At 39.1% G+C, this 17,237-nt stretch overlaps 1 protein-coding gene across 7 annotated transcripts in view; it reads right to left on the bottom strand.

The window, feature by feature from the left end:
- The window catches only part of PTPN4 (protein tyrosine phosphatase non-receptor type 4), a 223,108-nt gene extending 207,191 nt beyond the window's left edge, over window positions 1–15,917 (bottom strand). For 5 of the 7 annotated variants that reach the window (XM_009443190.5, XM_009443188.5, XM_063790365.1 and 2 more), the window contains exon 1: window positions 14,901–15,565. The gene's annotated coding sequence lies outside the window, so the exon portion shown is untranslated. Of the gene's footprint in view, window positions 1–14,900 lie in introns of all 7 variants that reach the window. The other 2 variants (XM_525902.8, XM_009443187.5) reach the window with 2 other exon arrangements.
- Between the last annotated feature and the right edge of the window lie 1,320 nt (window positions 15,918–17,237).

The raw sequence follows: 17,237 nt of genomic DNA, 5'->3' as shown, positions 1-17,237 counted from the left end.
CAAAGCACAAATGAAACCAATCCAGAAAAAGAGTTATCGTCCAGGCCTTCTTGTTATACGACCAATAGACTGGCAGCTGGTATTTACCTTATCCCATCAAGGCTCGGGGGTTAGCAGCTTTATAGATAAGGGCAGTCCTGATCATAAACCGGACTGCATTTGCACAAAACAGTGGAGTTAGCCTATCTTTTCCTGCCTTAAATCTTGATGCTCACTTCTCTCTTACTAATAAATGTCCTTTGTGGCATTTTTTTTTTTTTTTCAGAATAGGGCACCTTCATCTGCATTAAAAACCTGTTAGGCAGATATCTTTTCTCCTCAATGATTTTCTTTTTTCTTTTTATTTTTATTTTTAGCACTCTCGCTGTGTTGCTCAGGCTGGAGTGCAGTGGCGCGATATTGGCTCACTGCAACCACCACCTCCCAGGTTCATGCGACTCCTGCCTCAGCCTCCTGAGTAGCTGGGATTAAAGGCACACACCACCATGCCTAATTTTTGTATTTTTAGTAGACGGGGTTTCACCTTGTTGGTCAGACTGGTCTCGAACTCCCGACCTCGTGATCTGCCCGCCTCAGCCTCCCAAAGTGCTGGGATTATAGGCATAAGCCACCATGCCTGGCCCTCAGTGATTTTCTTAAGGGTGCCTAGGAACTCATCTGTTGCCTCTTGGTTGGCAGAAGCTGCTGTTATCCTGACATTTTTTAAGCCAAACTCTAAAACTATCAAACCATCCTTGGATTGGGTTAAATTCTCCAGCTTTAGATCCTTCACCTTTCTTTTGCTTTAAGTCATCGTACAATGACTTTGCTTTTACTCAAATCATATTAGAGTCTATACGTGTGCCTTTCTAATAGCAATCCTGCACCCATATAAAAGCTGCATTTTCAATGTGAGATAAAAAGGTATTTCACAAAAAGTGCAAGATTTTTGCACCTGCTGGTGTAGCTGTAGCAACAGCTTCACAGATTTCTTTTAAAAACAAAACAAAACAAAACAAAAAAATGGTCTTTATCCTGGATTCATTTCTCTTGAAATGGCAAGCAACCAAAGCTGCAGACCTCAATCTATGGTACATATCAAGCCATTCAACTTTTTCTTGTAATGTTGTGACATTTCTCTCCTTGGGAGCACTTCCAGCATCACTAGCTGCATTTCATATGGGTTCCATGGTGTTATTCAAGGTTTATGATTTGCACTAAACATGATGAAACATAGCTGAAAAATACTCAAGAACCACAAAAGATCACTTTTTATTGCGACAGGCAATTAACTGGAGAGACAAACTACTCATGTGGAGATGATTAGCATCACATGGCATTTTAAATGGATACTTCCAACACTTGAACTCACTAGAAATAGAGGTGGTTATTACATTATTACAGTAATACATTATGTAAGATGGTTAATTTTGTGCAGTTGATTTAATACTGCATCATTATGTTTTTTCACATTTCTCTCAACTGCAAATGATACCATGTATGGTCTGTGTGAGTTTCGTTAAATTTTAACATTTTATAATAGATTTGTGTATATTTTATGGTAGTAAATGATAAAGTAGACTAGTATCTATATATATTTTATGTATTCGTGACATCTAATTTTTCCTTTTTAGTTTTTTTTTTTTTTTTTTTTTTGAGACAGAGTCTTGCTCTGTCATCCAGGCTGGAGTGCAGTGGTGCGATCTCGGCTCACTGCAACCTCTGCCTCCTGGGTTCAAGTGATTCTCCTGCCTCAGTCTCCTGAGTAGTTAGGATTACAGGCGTGCGCCACCACGCCCAGCAAATTTTTGTATTTTTAGTAGACGCAGGGTTTCACCATGTAGGTCAGGCTGGTCTTGAACTCCTGACCTCGTGATCCACCTGCCTTGACCTCCCAAAGAGCTGGGATTACAGGCATGAGCCACCGCGCCCAGCCAGTTTTTTTCTTAATTGAAAAAAAGTCTTGATATTTTTAGGCTATATAGTTCATCTGTGTTTTTTTCAAATCGTCCCAAACCTCCAAAAATTTTTCCGATATATTTATTGAAAAAAAATCCACGTATAAGTGGACCCACACAGTTCAAATCCATGTTGTTCAAACATCAGCTGTATATGCGTTTTCAACTTGCAGCATTTTCCACCAATATGCTAGATACAAAAACTTAGAATGAACAGAAAACCAATTAGTATCTATGATATTATAAATTAGTAAGAAAAACTATTCACCCTAGCAGATAAATGAACAAAAAATTTGAAGAATATAAGAAATGAAATTAATAAACATGAAAAAATGTTCAACTACATTACCACCAAAAAGAAATACAAAAGAAAACAAAGTACCACTTCTTTCCATTGCTAGGAAGTTGGTGGTTCAGTTCTACAATCTCATATCTAAGATCTCTAGCTTCAAAACACTTTCAGAAGTGTTTTGAATTTCAGAGTATCTGGGACACAGACAGGTGATACGGCACAGATACCTTACATTAAGTAACATTCTTGATTCTAGGGCAGCACCCTGTATTCAACCATATTGCTATTTAAAATTTCTTTAAGGGCCAGGCACGGTGGCTCACGCCTGTAATCCCAGCTCTTTGGGAGGCCGAGGCAGGTGGATCACTTGAGGTCAGGAGTTCAAGACCAGCCTGGCCAACACAGTGAAACCCCGTCTCTACCAAAAATATAAAAAATTAGCTGGGTGTGGTGGCGTGAGCCTGTAATCCCAGCTACTTGGAAGGCTGAGGCAGGAGAATCACTGGAACCCAGAAGGCAAAGGTTGCAGTGAGCCAAAATCATGGCACTGCACTCCAGCCTGGGCAACAGAGCAAAAGTCCGCCTCAAAAAATAAAAATAAAATAAAATTTCTTTAGAGAATCTGAAGAATGTACACTGTAAGTGGAATAAATGAGACTAAGTAGCCTCACCTCAGTATAAGTCAAGTTTGGTTGCCAAATTAGTTAACAAAACTTTTGGGTTTTTTAGGGATGTGGGAATTTCAGAATTGCATATAACAAACTGTTGGTTACGAAATTCTTTTCATAAACAATTATGATAACACAGATCAAAAGCCATAAAAATAGCCAGATACAAAGTGAGTCACAGTATCAGATTCACCTAAGAGAACTTTTTCAAATCACAATCCCTTCCCAACGAAGACATTCCATTTTCCCTAGTAGCTTCTTGTAGTAAGCCACTATAACTGACTGCAATTTGTGCTAGGCTGGAAACAGTAAGATAAATTAGAAAGATTTCCCTTATTTCAATGCAAATGAAACAATTTGGAAGTCCTTGGCATTTGTAATGATATTTTGCTTTCATGAACAAGTATCTAAAAAAGAAACACACAAAAATAATATTATCTTAAAAACTGATATTTCCCAAATAACTTTAATCCCCTTGGAAAACTCCTTCATTTTATTTTATAGAGAGATGGAGAGATAACAAAAGAATTCTGATCAGATATGAATGTCAGATCACTCTGGCTACAGTGTGAAGGAGATTATAAAGGGCAAAACTATAGCAAACTGCACTTAAAAAGACTACTACAAGAGTCCAGACAAGGCATAATGGACTTATAACAACTAACATCAAGAAAATTTTAAATCATCCCAAATAATTTCAGAAGTTTTGCCAAGTTTCACATTGACAAACTAAAACTCAAGGGCTGATAGGGCTATGATAGGGAAAATTAGGGGAGAAGAGGGAAACTCGCTAATGATGATGAGAGGCAATACAGACAGGCAGTTAGAAAATAGTATCCAGAGCTTATAGTACCAGACAATAAGCAGTGATCCAGGCAAGCAGGTCCTTAGCATCGTAGAGGTCAGATAAGCAGGTGGTATCCCAGCAATCACGGAAAAACACAGTAAGGAAACATGGCAGCAGGCAATGCTTACAGTAGATAGCAGAGAGCTCCAGCTACAAGATTGGAGTACAGGAATTTAAAAATAGGACATTGTTAACACAGAAAACCAGGACAGAGCAGAACAGATACAGATCTGCACTCAAATAAACCTACTTTTATTTATTTATTTATTTTCAGACAATAAGGATTTATATGTCTCACAATTCCCTGGCCAGGAATTGGGTAAAAGCTAGATTAGGCAGCTCTTCTGCTGCACTGGATGTCATCTGGCATCATTTGGGATCATTCACTCATCTACATTCAGTTGATGGCTGGGCTGGGATGGAAAGTCCAAGAAGGCATCACTTTCATGTGTCCTCACTGAAGTACTCATCCACATGGCCTTCTGGTCTCTCCTGTGAGAGTTTGGGCTTCCTCACAGCATGGGAGTCTCAAGGTAATCAGACTTGTTACATGGTAACTAATTTCTACTGAGTAAAAGCAGAAGCTGACAAGATTTTTAAAAGCCTGTAGTCCCAGCCACTCGGGAGGCTGAGGCAGGAGAATCGCTTGAACCCAGGAGCCAGCGGTTGCAGTGAGCAGAGACTGCGCCACTGCACTCCAGCCTGAGCGACAGAGAGAGACTCTGTCTCAAAAAAAAAAAAAAAAAAAGTTAGGCCCTTTAGATACAGAAAAGTCAGGCAGGTCATTAATGTAAAATGCTTCAGGGAGCAGTAGTTCATACAGAAAGAGGTGAAAGGAAATGGGTTACACAAGTAAAAGGGTCTAAAACTTAAAGTTTAAATAATTAGAATTAGTTAGCTTAATAGTATATCTATACAATAGAACATACTACTATATTTTTTAAAAAGAAGAAAAAAGGGACAGCTTTTTATATGCTGAAGTCAAATGATCTCCAAGGTATATTTTAAATTTAAAAATTATGGTACAAAGCATTAATATAGTAAATACCTTCTACATAAAAAAGGTAGGGGGAAAACAGTAATCTTTATATGTGTTTCTATTTGCATAAATACCATAGAATATACAAAAAATAAAAGTAGTTACCTATACAGAACAGGAAAGAGAAGGAGTGGTATCAAGACTTCTCATTATATGCCTTTTTATATTATTTTGAAACTTGAACCATGTAGCCATATTGCCAATTCAAATACGAAAATACAATTTAAATACAATTTTAAAATGACAAGTCTGAGAATTATGGTAATATACACTGCTGTACTAATTAAACATTGACTTATCTGTACTTATTTTACTGTAGACTAACATAGTTATCTATGACTTATCTGTACCATTTCTAGCTATACACTAGATTTCAAGTTCCTCTGAAGAAAGAACAATAATCTTGATGATAAAGAGCATGTCTTATTCAATTCTGTATCCCCACAGCCAAGCACAGTGCCTAGTACCTAGCTGGTGCTCAAAGAATACATTAAATTAGCCCTGGATTGGATTTACCTCTAAAGTCACCTCCAATTTTGGACATAATTTTTAATTGTATTGCTAGTGACTCGTCTATATACAAGAATATACTTAGAATTCGTGTTTGTATAAAAATGAGCAAAGAGAAGCTCTTTACACAACTGTATAACAAAAACACAAGATACAAATTTAACTAAAAACAAAATAAACAATGACCCTTGGATTACTCCAAAGACCTACCAAAAGATGGCATTTAAAATGGGAGCAGGCAGCTATCCCAGATACATATCAAAGTTCACTCAGGGCATTTTTTTGATAGTAGGTGTTGCTAATTAGTTTTGCTTACCCAACTTTAAAATAACCATTACAGTTTCCTTCTCTTAATCCCAACAAATGTTAAGGTGTATGTAACCCTTGAAACGCAAAGGTATTGTTCTTGATGCTGTCCCCTATTCTTCCATGACCTGAGATCTCTTACCTCTATGGCAAACTTCTCGAAGAGCTGTCTCATCTATATTCATTGTACACTTGGTTTCCTCAATTTAGTTTATTACACCCTTCCACTGTAACTCTTCTGCTAAAGCAACAAACCTCAAACTAGTACACCTCAGAAGAACCTTAGCATTTCAGCAGATTTTCCCAGGCTACCACTTCCTGGCTCCCCACTCCCCCTTTTAAGAATCTATAAGGTCTGAGATGAGACCTGGGGAGTTCATATTTTTCATTAGTATCTCCATAATTCTGATACAGGCAGCTTGCCTGAACACACTGGAAAACCAACTAGCTGAGATTATCAGTAACTTTCCAACAGTCAAATTCAAAGCCTCTTGGTCTTCTCTTTTTCTCTCAGCAGCATGACAGCTTCATGAAATTCCTTACTTCATCATCATCTAACACACAACCACACTCCTCTCTCACAACCTTTCTTTCAGTCTTCTTCACTGGCTTCTTGATTTCGGAGAGCCCTTAATCTTTCAGTGATGGTAGTTAGGAGCTCTGTCAGTGTGCCTCTTCCTAACTTTATATATACTTCATAAGTAGTGACAGTCCCACCCATTGCTTCAGCTACCATCTATACAACCTTAAATCCTGCCACTTTGGATTCCACAGATACTCAGAGGCTATGCAGTACAGGAGAGAAAAGATGTTTCAGTATCAGACGAATCTGAATGCAAAATATTTACTCAGCTATTTACACAGTAACATGCCTAAAGACACAGACCTTTTTGAATTTCAGCTCTGTTCTCCTTTTAAAACTGGGAATAGCACCTTTCTAACAAATTTCTGTCCTGATTAAATGAGGGGGGAAAAAAGATTAAATGAGAAGTTCTCTTTACTACATGGACCTGACAGCAAGCCCTGAGGACCCCATGCCACAGGCCTCAGAGGTGGCAAGCAAGGAGAAAGGAGACAACTAATGTGGGGTCAGAAGACTGGCACATACAAGGGGATTGAGCAAGTAAGTAAATACACTGAGGAGATAACAGGAACCAATTTATCACTGCTGGAGAAGAGATTTACAAATACAGAAAGGGAAAAGGCTAGACGAATCCTGAGATGTTAGATTGGAATTGGTTGTATCAGTGTGAACTTTTAAAATACCTGTACATAGGCACAGAAACAGATTCAGATGTGTGTATACATATATGTATTTCCTAGCTCTATCCCCCTAAAAGTGATGACATGCCAGCAGAAATGAACACACTGAACACTCGGATCTCAGTTCCTAAATAGCATCTCTACTTAAAAAAGTAAAATAAAATCAGGATTCCTTGGAAAAATAAATGATTTCAGAGCTGGGATAGGAGAGTATTAAGATCATCTGGAACATCTTGTTAGGCCAGAAAGTAAGGAAATACACCAAGGAGGGGGACAGGTCAAGGAGATAGAGGAGCCAACTTAAAGGCCAAATTTGGGACAATTTGACCAACAAAATGAAATTTTAAAATGACAGTAACTAATAAAAACCACGAAACAGAAACAAATCCAGGAGTATATATTGATATAAATGAATGAATAAATAAATGTATGGAGAAGAAGGAGAAAATCTTCTTTCAGTAGAATATGAACTAATAAATGTAGGTGACAACTTTCACAGTCGTGGCTGATTCAGGTAGCAATCATCAGACCTGAAGGCTCGTGGTTAGAGCCTTCAGCTCTATTGACACACTCCCAGATATCTTCTCACATAAGAATTCCCAATTACAAAAGGAAAAAAACCATAACTTCACAGTAGAGAAACCCAGCAGACTTGAATTTAACAGGTGTTCAAAGTTAAACATCGCTAGTAGCAGGACTATACAGCACGTCTCTTAGTGATGTACTAAGAATATCACGACATTATTTCTATTACATTCCTGCCAACAATGCACTCGGTCTGCACATGAGGAACCACTGGATGAACTTAAGTTGAGGAAAACATGTAACAGAAAAAAAGGACTCTGCTCGTTAAAACTGTCAAGGTCATAAAGGACAGGGAAATATTGAGGAATCATTCCAAACTGATGGAAACTAAAAGATGTGACAATTAAATGCAATGTGTGAACCTGAATTGGATGCTGGACCAAAAAGAAAAGAGAGATACTACTGGGATAGTTGGAAAAATTTGAATGGCATCTAGGTTCGACCTGAAGGTAGTGTTATATCAATGTTGATTTCCTGATTTGGCGGTTATGTAGGAGATTGTCCTGTTTTGCTAAATACACACTAAAATATTTAGTAGTGATAGGGATCATGTCTGCAACTTGCTCTCAAATAATGCAGGAAAAAAGCCAAATGAAATTAGAAATGGTGCATTCCCCTGAAATGGAGAAATAAGGATTAAAATGTAGGACCAGAAATGAGAGATGATGAGGTTGTTTCACTGAAATTTGAGGATCCAATTAGATACAGTAGAAAAAGGGAAAGGGCTGAACACAATTCCAAGGTTACCACTTGGGGCATCTGGGAAAGGCCTTACTGAGCCAAGCACGAGATGTTCCAGGCTCATCTTGTGTTGTGTATACACACGGTACATAGCTAGTACGATGTTAAAAATTAGTTTAAGGCGATTCAGGAGCTTTTTGTTGTACTTTTCTTGAGATTTCTCATTAGGTTTGAAATTATTTCAAAATGTTAAATGAGAACTCGTGACAACTTCGCTGTCTCGCAAAATACCTGGCTCACTGGAAGTGCTCAATAAAAATAATCTGGCCTTCCCTTGCTAAAGAAGGGAAGCTGCCAAAGAAGAAATCCTAGCATCATCTTCAACTCTTTCCCCCCATGTCCAAATGGACTCTCAGGTCTAGTGAAACTATTCAGTTTTCAGTTCTAATCTCATATCTATATTGCCCTATTTCTGGTTCCTATCATCCCTCCCCTGGACCACTGCAACAGCATCTGGTCTCTCTGCTCCATTTCTAACCTCATCCTTGCATTATCCTTGTAACTTTGCATCATTATCTAGAAGTCAGGAGTTACCTTTCAAAACCTGCATCTAATCTTATCATCCCTTATTTAAATACCTCTAAATTGTTCCTGAATGTTAATGCTGATTTCCCAAGAGGCAGACTAAATGCATGTTTAGGGCACCAGTAACGCAAGGGCACCAAAGAGATATTTCACACACACACACACACACACACACACACACGCACACGCACACGCACATGCGCATACACCAGTGAAATGGGGGAGGCAGCGGGTAAAGGGAGGGAAAAAGAGAGAGAAAGAGGAAGGTGACTTAAGAATTCTTAAGTTTACCTTAAGCTTACTTTAGGATTTGATATTTATTTCTGATTCCATAGTGGATGCCAAGGGTGAGTAGGAACCATAAACTTTCTAATACTTACAGTCTCTAAAACAGTGGTTTTCCCAATCCTTTTCCCAACTTGGCAACAAAGAAAATAATAATTTCTTAGCACGTTGGGATAAGCCACAAACGCTATTCAAAGCCAAAAGAAACCATCCTGGGGTGGGGCGGGGAGGGGGATCTGATATGCCCAGGTCCCATAAACAAGGGTATCTTGCTCTCCAAAACACTGGTAAACCATTCATGGCACACCAGTTGGGAAGCTCTATTTTAAAGGTCTTAAAATGATCCCACTCATTGCCCAAACACAAGGACCCTCACAAGACTTCATTTCCCACTGCAATCAATGCACACGCGCGCGCGCACACACACACACAGATTCACACACAGGAACAGACAACCACACCCACCCAGACAGAGACAGACATATCCAACAAGACAACTTACATTTCTCCAAACACACCACACATTCTTTCATACTTTGACTTTTTGTATATGCTGTTCTCTCTACCCAGATCAATTCCAAATGATCCTCCAAGACCATATTCAAATGCCACTTCTTTTCCCCAGATCTTATTACACTGTCACTATGAATTGTTAATTGTTTGTTGACATGTGTTACCACCCTAGAATTTGAGCTCAAGGACAAGAATCATGTCTTATTTACCTTTATACCACTGCTCCCACTACAATGGGCATTTCAAATGTTTGCTTAACTAACATATAAAGGAATGTTCATTACATCATCACCAAATAAATTTTCAAATTACATTAATTAAAACAATGAAATACAATTATAAAACTAGCATTTTTTTCTTCCCAAAACAAGAACACCCACTGTAGGTACTTTTGTAAGAGAGAGATCTGGCATAGAAATATTCATGACACTTGACCATTATCCCAGTCCTAGGGTTTTAAACTGAGGAAATAAACAAAAAACCGGTTAACAAAATGTAAATGTCTAAATCAGTTATGGTATATCACCTGAATGTTTAACTAATCACTTAAATTATATTCATTGACTTTGGTGGCTTTGGGTAGCTAAAATAAATAAATAATATTCATGAAGATGGGAATAGAAAAATGAAAAAATAATACCAACTATCACTTATTGATCATCTCTTCTATTTAAAGCACAGCGCTAGATGCCTTACATATATTATCTTAATCCTCACAATTCAGGGCCACCTGACTCAGAAATTAGACAATTTGCCCAAGGTTTTTGAGGCTAGATTCCACACCAGATTTGACTCCAAAGTCTATGATCTTTTCCCTACATTGCACAGCCTCTACTATACAATGTTCCCATTATATTCCTCTCAAAATTCTCTCTACCACACAACTTTATTTTTTAAATATGAACAATTACCTGGAAAGAAACAAAAAATAGCTATTATGGTGGTGATCAAGGGTAAATGTTGTTACAGTATTTATTCTTTTTAAAAATTAGCAACTTTTAAAAGCAGCATTGTTGAAAAATGAACTAAATTCATAAGACAATACAAAAGACGCTATTCCTATTTTAATTTTTTTAACCTAAGAAAATTAAGGAAACAGAGTAGGTAACATAAAAACTTAAGAAAAAAAAAGCTTAAGAAGATATTAAACTATATCAAAACAAGCATATATTAACCTTGGGGTACTTATTACCAGGATTCATTAACCGATCCTTGTGAGTGGATTAAGCAGCATTCTTCCAGAAACAGGTGAATTTTGAAAAAGGTTTAAAGAGGAGGCACATGAATTGGAGACAGAGATGTTTAAATTACGGAAACGAGGACAAAGGAAAAAACAAGACTATTTTCTTTTTAAGCACGAATGAGAAACAAGGTTAATGAGATGAAGTTGGTAGAAAGTCTTCAAGGTCAAGCAGGTAAATTTGGAATTAATTTGATAAGCACCGGGGAACTCCTATATATTTTTAAACGGGAAGGTGGCATGTTAAAATATGGCCTTTAAAGATTCAAACTTTGTTCCATCATAAAGTACTGCCTTGAGTTACACAATGTTTTTGCCAAACAGTTGGGGAGGTGGGGAATAATCCACTATCCTTTATGTGTGCTTTATACATACTCTTCTCAAAAAGAGAAACTGACTAAACAAAAATCTTTAGGTAATGGGTGAGCATATTGGGGAGGGGGATCCTTTCAGATATAATGCTTGTGAATATTAAATGCTACTGTATGTTTTAATAAGAATCACAGAACTTTAAGCAAGAAGGAACCTTGGAGATAATCTTTTAGTGGCAACCCCTTCATTTTCACACCAGATTAAATTGAAGCCCAGAACTAAATAACTTGCCTAATGCCATGCATAAACTAGTGGAAGATTAAATACTACAACTCAGATTTTCTAAGCAGTAAGACCTAAAGCTATGCTCTCCAATACTATAGCTACTAGCCACATCTGGCTATAAATTTAAATTGATTTAAATTAAATACAATTTTAAATTGAGTTTCTCAGACACACTCGTCACATTTTAAGTGCTCCATAGCCACACATGATTAATGGCTACCATAACTAACAGTGCAAAAAATATTTCTATGATATTTGTCAATTATACTTCAATAAAGTTGAAGGAAAAAAGAATATTTCCATCATTGCAGAAAGTTTAATTGGACAGAACCGATCTAAAGAATAAGTTTTAGAGAATTCCACTTACTAGAAGTATGAGCCTAGACAAGTTATTTCATTTCCCTTAGCTTCTATTTGGCAGGGAGGGGACAGGGGATTAATAATACCTACCTCATAAAGCACACTTGGTGAGTGGGACAACATGAAAAGCCCCTTATACAGGATCTGACACTTAACAGACAATAAATATTAACACTCTTCCCCTCTGGGTCCTTTTTTCTTTCTACTACTCTACATAACCTCCTTGTTAAAAAATACAAACACAATAACCAACCCAAATTGATATTTTCCTCATGATAGTCTATACGATGTAATTTTCATTTTGTTCTTACTAATTAATTCAAATACTTGCATCTCTCTTCCAAAGTTTCTACTTAAGAATAATGAAATGAAGAATGAATGTGAGGGAAGATATCTCTAATGAAATGAAAGAGTCTAATAAATTTCCCCTCCTCTTTTTCCCCATTCATGCAAAAGATAAGAAATTATGCTGTTCCTAGACAATGGTACTTTCATATCAATAAAGAAGATTCTATGGTATTTCTACATTATATCCTAACTCATCATCTATACTACTCATTAAATATTAAATGAAGAGATAACACCTCCTTCCTACAGTGCTTTCCTGGCAAACAATAAAAAGGATTTTCAGAATGCTAAGCCAAACTTCAAGGCTTCACAGCTTATTCTAGTAAACTGGCAAATTTAACAAATGTGGATTATAGTACATAAAAAACTTCATAACATGCAATAACCCAGGAAAACAACAAAATTCAACTCAGTTAGTAAACTTCTACCAATAACTAAATTTTACATAGGAGCAACAATTCATATTTAGCCACAATAACCATTCCTAGGGAGTTGATCAATTTTGCATGCTAACTAAGAATTTAGGCAAAACTTTAAAACATTTGCCCTTAAACATACACCAAACAAGATTTCCACGTTTCTGGAAAACTTTTCTTGTTTAAAAGTGGCCATATTAACTCTCAAGCGGGGGGCAGAAGTACTCTCAATAACAAACCTCCTTGCAATTTTCTGCTAGTCTCTTACTTTGCTCCTTAAAGACAACTTACTAAAAACCATGATCACTGATCCCGCTTTTAGAGTTTGTAAGTCATAAATAAATACTAAACAGATAACAATGGATACTGTACTGTACACCTCAATTATGTTTAACAGACAAAACTATTTTAAAAATACAAATCACAGTTTAATAACAACCTAACGAAGTCATACAACTTAAAAAAAAAAGCTGAAAAGTTTTTATTACCATCTCACGTAAATTGTATTACTATCCCACTTTCTTATACTTTTTTTTTTAAAGTTAGGCATCTATGCCCAAACTGATTAAATCGAGTATGAGAGATCTATACTTTTTTTAAAAGTCCTTCAACAATAATGAAGTGTACACTGGTCACAGAATAGTTCAAATGAAATTTCCTGAGGCTGCATTCTAAGTACATCCGACCCAGAAAGTATTTTTAGCAAGTACGTTCAATCAATGCTGGTTTTATGCCTAGCCTAAATTAGAAATTGGGTGTTATAAATTTAAAGTAACAATGTTACTAGGGACATTTTAAAAGATATTTAATTAGAACATAAGAAAAAAACACAAGTTTGACTCAATTCAATACCTACAGCTCTGAAGCTAAGATGTTAGAAAATGGGCAGTAAGAAAAATCACATCCTCGTCTATTACTACTTTTGAGGAACCCGTGATTTTCTAACTTAATAAACATGGACCTACTCAATTAATATTTTTAAAAACTACAAAATAGTGGTGCCTCCTTGGATTTTAAAAACCTCTTGCCAAATTTTTAAAACAGACTGGCAAAATCACAAACATTCCCATGTACAAAATAGACTGTTTCTCTTATAAATCACTGAAGATTATGATACTATGGGACCGTGCGTGTTTCAATGCAAAATGTAACAAAGATATGTGTACCATAAAAAATGCGAAGAGACATAAAAATTGCTTTTGTGGTAATTGGAGCATAAATTTATTCTAACAAAAAAACAGTGATGTCCACAAAATGATCACACTTACGAGCTAGTGAAGAGGTTCTGTAGAATACACAAACTTCTGCTTACGAGTTTTTTCTTTAAAAGAAAGCTGAATTTATATTAGTCAAATTCAAGATTTAGATGATATACCTAGCTCTATTCCATTAAGCACAGTTTAGGCTCTGAACAATCCTTTATTTTAAGGCCATCTCCTTCCCCCTTAAAATTGAAAAAACAATTTTTTCCTCTGGCACGTTAAAGTTCAGAAAACCAAGATTTAAAAATGCCCTGGCTTTTACTGTTCCAGTCTTCTTTCTACTCTAATTGTCTTTTGCAAGTCGGACACATTGGCCTTTTGTTTTTATCTTTCTCCATAAATATGTTTTAAATGTGACCAATCAGCTGTACTGTTTCAACTGGGCCCAAGATCTGGACACAGAAACTTAATATTACTGAAACCTCTTATTCGAAAAGCAGCTGGCATATTGCAGATGCATAACAAGTTATCCTAGAACAGGCGTTTTGAAAAATCCTACAAATCGTCCTTCTACATACTGATGTCACTACATGATGCAAGCCCAGACATAAAATCTTCCACCCTAAGTTTTGCAGAAACATCCACACATCACCTGTGCAACTGTAAGCTGTTCCATTTTATGGAAACCCTGCGAAATGCATCACTGTTTACCCACATCTCAACTTTTTTTTTTTTTTTTTTTGGCTCAACTACAGATTCCCAAATACAGGTATATACTGGTAGAATCATAACAGGCTTAAAACTTCAATGGTAGGAATAGTTGGCTCATGCAGCGTGCAAGAAGCGCTCATATGAGCCAATTAAAAAAAAAAAAAAAAAAAAGGAATTCTACCAGCAATGGAAAACTCAAGATTCCAAAGCTTTACCTAGAGTTTAGGTACTGGGAACATTCCATCTCCGCACCTATTCCATCCCTTGTCCCTTCGCTGACCCATAACAGAGATTCCAACTCTAACCCCCGCAAAAGCAGAGGTCCCAGGAAGAAAGGACAGAAAGCGTTTTTTGTTTGTTTGTTTGTTTGTGTCCTTTTTTCCTTCCTTTCAAATCATCCTCGTACCTCCGGCTTGCCCCACCTGGCTCACCTCCCAGGAGCCACACATGCAGGTAACAGCCTCGCGTTCAACGTGCAGGGCCGAGAGGCCGGCGGGGACCGGAGAACCTCTTACCTTCGTATATCACAGCCGCGTCCTCTCGGCTGGAGAAAAAAGCCTCGAGGCCCCGGCGCGCAGAGGAGAAGCGCGTCCGCCGTGCCGCTCCGGGGGGCTACCTCAGCGCCCCCCGAGCAGCCGCCGCCGCAGCGGTCGCGCCACGACCCGGAGCCGCCAGCACCACCTCATGCTGCTGGGCAGCCGCGGGCCGGCGCCGCTGGGGAGGTGGCACGGAGGCGGGCAGCCGGCGACCTCTCCTACCTCCCTGCAGGGATGAGATAATCCACACCCCCAAAAGTGCGTGGGGGAGGGGGCCTGGCCCCAATCCTCCGACCCCTCGGCCAAAGCCAAGTCTCTTTCCTCTCCCGCTCAGGCCCAATTCCGGCCCCTGGGACCCAGGAGTCCTGAGAGAACAATGTTGGTGGTGGGGCGCGAGGAGCGGAAAAGCGCACTGCGCGGCGTGAGCTGGCGGGTAATCCTGGGCAGCGTTTGTGTGTGAGAGTGCAAGAGGAGCTCAGTCACCCCCCTCCTTCTCCACCTCCTCTTCCTCCCCCTCCTCCTCCTCTATCTCTTCCTCCTCCCTCAAGCACACCCCCTCTCCTAGGCCGCAGCATAGCAACCGAACATGGCGGCTGCGCAGGCGCCGCCAGTCAGTGGCCAGGAGCGGCGGCGGCAGCAACAGGAGGCGATCTCGCGAGAGGCGAGGCCAAAACCCTGCCTCGCTAGCGCAGGGAGAAGTCGCACCAGTCGGAGCGCAGAGGAGCACGCAGGTGCGAGAGAGAGCGGCCTAGGAGGATTGGGAGGGCGGATTGGAAGGGGAGGCGGAGCGCTGTGGCCCCCGCCCCGCAGCCGCGTCGCGATTGGTTGTTTGGACTGCGACCCCTGCAGGGACCGGATTGTGGGCAAGAAGCGTGTGTTAAAAGGGAAAACCAGACCACCTGGCAGCAGGTCGCCCCAACCTCAGTGCTCCTGGAGGATATAGGTTTTGGGGGGCAGTTTTGAATCATTTCCTCTCCTAAACGTAGGCTCCAAAACAAAGCCTCAGCAACCAACCTGCGTTTATAAAACAAACGTTCGGGGGTGCCTTCTGTGTGCCTGGAACGGTGTGCTTTTTAAAATTTAATTCCTTCTAATAACATGAATTTGGTGTTATCACGCCAGGGTTTTTAGCCAGGTGCATTATAATATTTCATTGGTGATACAAACTTATTGGTAATACGACAGTTGCCTACTGGCGAATGATCTCAGCTGAAATGGGGGAAGAAGGGATTTGGGGACCGCCACACTTCCTTTTTGCCCAATTTTTGTTAGAGCATCCTATCAGAGCCTACCTTTATAAAGACGATCTTTGAAAAACCACTTTCCCAGGCCGACAAAATGACTACAAATCAGGGGAATGTGAACAAATCTGGAAAAGATAGAAATTTCTATTGACTCTCTTCTCCCTCACACCTGTTAGTTTTTCCATTTGAAAAAGACAACTTGTCAATCCATGTTTCCAGCTTTACTTCCTTCACTTGCTTTTCTTCCCAGATCTCTGTTGTAGCCAGTGCTCATTCATTCCTCCCTAAATATGCATTCCTGCCTCTGACTCTCCATTTTCTGTCTTCGATCATGCCATTCCCTCTGCTAAAATGCTCTTCACCTCATTGTCATCTGTCAACATCCAGTCATCCTCCAACCAAAGATCATATGAGACTTCCACCAGAAATTGAATGTTTCATATAAATGGAATCATACAATATGTAATTTTTGTTTAGAGGCAAGGTCTCGCTATGTTGTCAGGCTGGTCTCCAACTCCTGGGCTCAAGAGATCATCTTACCTTAACCTTCGGAGTAGCTGGGATTACACATGTGAGCCACCTGGCTTACACGTAGTCTTGTGTCTGGTGTTAAGCAAGACACAAAAGTTCCTGAGTGGAACTTCCCCTGCAAGTCACCAGGATGGACCCTTTGAAGTTACCAATACTCACCATTATTCCTTGAAAAATCTGAGTTCACCTTAAATCTACCTGCCTGCAACCCTGGAAAGAGAAGAATCAATAATTGTCCTTAAAAAAAAGAGAGAGAGAGCTTTAGACTGTGCCCCAGGCTCACATGGGCCCACTGAAAATTGAATTGGGAAATAATAAATTAGTATATCTCACACTTTAATGTACATGCTGATCACCTGGAGTTCTTATTAAACTGCATGTCCTAATCCATTAGGTCTAGAGTGGGCCGAGACTCTGCATTTCTTTTTTTTTTTTTTTTTCAATAGAGACAGGCTCTCACTGTGTTGCCCAGGCTGATCTTGAACCCTCCTGACCTCAAGCAGTCTTCCTGCCTTGGCCTCCCAAAGTGCTAGGATCACAG

This window comes from Pan troglodytes, chromosome 13 (genome assembly GCF_028858775.2).
Source record: "Pan troglodytes isolate AG18354 chromosome 13, NHGRI_mPanTro3-v2.0_pri, whole genome shotgun sequence".
NCBI classification, from domain to species: Eukaryota; Metazoa; Chordata; class Mammalia; order Primates; family Hominidae; genus Pan; species Pan troglodytes.
This window is presented reverse-complemented; position numbering and strand designations above follow the sequence as displayed.